A 3,138-nucleotide genomic window follows, 5' to 3' on the forward strand; every position below is an offset into this window, starting at 1 on the left:
GAAAATGTTCTACATTCTACTTTGGTAAGTAGTGTCCTGGGTCTTAAGAGCCTTTGAGCAGCTAAGATACTCCACTGGTCTCACCCTTTTGGGAGAAAGGGAGAATGAAGAAAACTAAAGATACAAGGGAAAGATTAGTCCAAAGGACTAATGGAACACAACTACCACAGACTCCACCAGAATGAGTCTAGTACTACTAGATGGTGCCTGGCTACCACCACTGACTGCTCTGACAGGGTTCACAATACAGGGTCCCAGACAGAGCTGGAGAAAAATGTAGAACAAAATTCTCACAAAAAAAGACCAGACTTACTGGCCTGACAGAGACTGGAGAAACCCCTAGTGCATGGCCCTCGGCCATCCTTTTAGCTCTTTAATGAAGTCACTACTGAGGTTCACCCTTCAGCCAAAGATTAGACAGGCCCATAAAACAAAACGAGACTAATGGGGCACAACAGCCCAGGGTCAAGGACTAGAAGGCAGGAGGCGACAGGAAAGCTGGTAATAGGGAACCCACGATCGAAAAGGGAGAGTGTTGACATGTCCTGGGGTTTTTAACCAATGTCATAAAACAATATGTGTACTCACTGTTTAATGAGAAACTAGTTTGTTCTGTAAACCTTCATCTAAAGTACAATAAAAAAAGAACTGCATCCTTGAAATCTAAACCCCTAATGATCATACAAGCAATAACAACATTTTTCAATATCAAGGGATTTAATAAATACATCTGGAGCTCTTTTTCAAAGATTCCCCAGATTCTTATTACTGGGGGCCAATAGAAGTCTTGCAAGAGTACACTAGCTTCCAACTGATTGCATGTTTACATTCACGTACATTTTTCTAAAAGCTATTGTACAAACCTCCTTTAACTGGTTACCAAGTTATTAATTTAATTTATCGAACCTCATAATTTTTTTCTCAGTGTTAAGTTACACGTAGAAGGTGTTTTGTGTTTTAGCTCTAGAAGTGTACAAATTAGGAATGTGACAGTGTTACTTTGCTTCATACACATATGGTGCTTAACCTTTTACTTTCAGTGTCATTTAGTGTGCCAGGTCTCTAATTTTGCTGTAAGGAAATGGGCCAACAAAATATACTGTACTTTCACTCAATCACTAGGCTTCTGAGTCCCTGTAAATAGCTGTTGGCATGTATATCAGAAATCGCAGATTGATACAGCAGATGAGAATTCTATTGTCAATCACACTTTTTCCCTTTAGGATTGGTATCGTTATTACTTGAAATTTAGCTCATTCACTTCTTTTCTTTGAAGAAGGTGAACATTATTTTGGCATTAACAAGAGAATGTTATTATTAAAAATCAATACTTAGACTCAGTTACCTTATGCAATTGTAAATGAATGGATTCATACCTGTTAAAGGATCTCTCTTTTACTAAGAGGTGTATTTAAGAAACATAGCCTTTTATTTAAAAAAAAATGTTTATGAGTATATAGAAAATCATTAAGATAAGTACATGATATGCTTAGCTCTCTGTTCCCACGTTCCCTCTAACAGTCACTTTTGGACTACTTAGTCTCCAAACATATATTTGGATTGCAGTAGTGTCTCTAAACTAGGAAATGCTAATGAGCTCTAGGCCAGTAATCTAGTACCAAGCCAGGCTTGTCAGTTGTTCCTTCTATGACTTTGTATCCCAGTTCTATTCGCTTGTGTTTTCTCATTTGTGCTTTAGTTCCACTTCCTAGTAGTGGAATAGTGGAGTCCTATCTGTCTATCCCTAGAAGTTTTTTTTCAGCCACTGAATTTTTATTTTCTTTTAATTAATAGATGATAGAATGCTTCAATTTCTGAATACTGATCATTCATTACTCTGGTTCATCTTAACAGTCAACCAGTTCTATTCTCTGTAAAATAGACCTTGCCATTTACTCCCACCTCAACAAAGTCCTAGGACACGTAATTTGCTATTAAGAATGATGACCCTGTTTTTTCTTTTGTGGAGTGAGTGTTCAAATAATCTCCTTAACAGAAGGCTATGATAGGATCCAGCATTGTTCCTTAATTTAAACTTCGAAGTACAGTTCTCAACAGAAACAAAGCAGGATCATTTCTTGGTATACCTGAAGAATAGAGAGAACATTCCACTGCCCATGTCCTTATTTCTCCTTATAAAGTTTGTACCAGGGCACAAATAAGCATTTGACAACCTCCAACAAAAGGAGGACACTTCTGTGAGACCACGAAACGTTAACCTAGTCATGCCCATAACTTAGGTCAGCAGTCTTCAAATTGTTGTATACATAACCCCATACATAACCCCAGGAGTACACAAAATAATTTTAAAGGATCAATTTCCAGAATCACAACTTCAATATGTACTTTTTCCTAATGTTGTTCTCCCTGATGCTGCAGCTGTAATGAAGGGACAATTTCTCCTTCTTTGCATTCTCTTTCACAGTTGCTATTCTTCCACTTTACAAAAGATCATTCCCATCTCTTATCTCATATCCTATTATGGTGCATTACTCCTTTGGTGTAGAAATCTCTGGGAAACCAAACAAGAGACAATTCAAAATACTAGTGTCTGTATTGAGAAGTTAAATATTTTTAATGGTATGTTAAATATTTGTGTAAGTCAGGTGGTTTCCAATTATTTACTTCTAAAAAAATAAAAGAAATTGTCAGCTGATGTATGATTAAAAATGACTTTTGATGGCAAGGCACTATAAGATTTTTGACCTTACGTCAAAAGGTGTTCCAAGAAGATAGTAACATCGCTATAATAAAACTTCCACTTATTTATATTGAATGAGTTTTCTCAATACTTCTATCTACAAACATTGAAATTAGGAATAGAAATGATGTTTAACTCATTTGCATTCTAGCAATAAGTAATAGTTATTAACAGATACATCACCTAATTGAAAAAATCCATCCATATCATTAAGGAATACATTTCTAATAAAAGTTTACTTTAATATTTAATAATTACATTTCAATATTTGTAATGTATTTTTGTTCTTTTAATAAACTACTAAGCAGCTACCATCGAATTGATCTTGACTCATGGCAGTTCCATGTATTTCAGAGTAGAACTGCTCTCACTAAGGTTTTCAGTGACTGTGATCTTTCATAAGTAGATCACCAGGCCTTTCTTCCTAGGTGCCTCTG

This window comes from Trichechus manatus, unplaced genomic scaffold (genome assembly GCF_000243295.1).
Source record: "Trichechus manatus latirostris isolate Lorelei unplaced genomic scaffold, TriManLat1.0 scaffold00224, whole genome shotgun sequence".
Classification (NCBI taxonomy): Eukaryota; Metazoa; Chordata; class Mammalia; order Sirenia; family Trichechidae; genus Trichechus; species Trichechus manatus.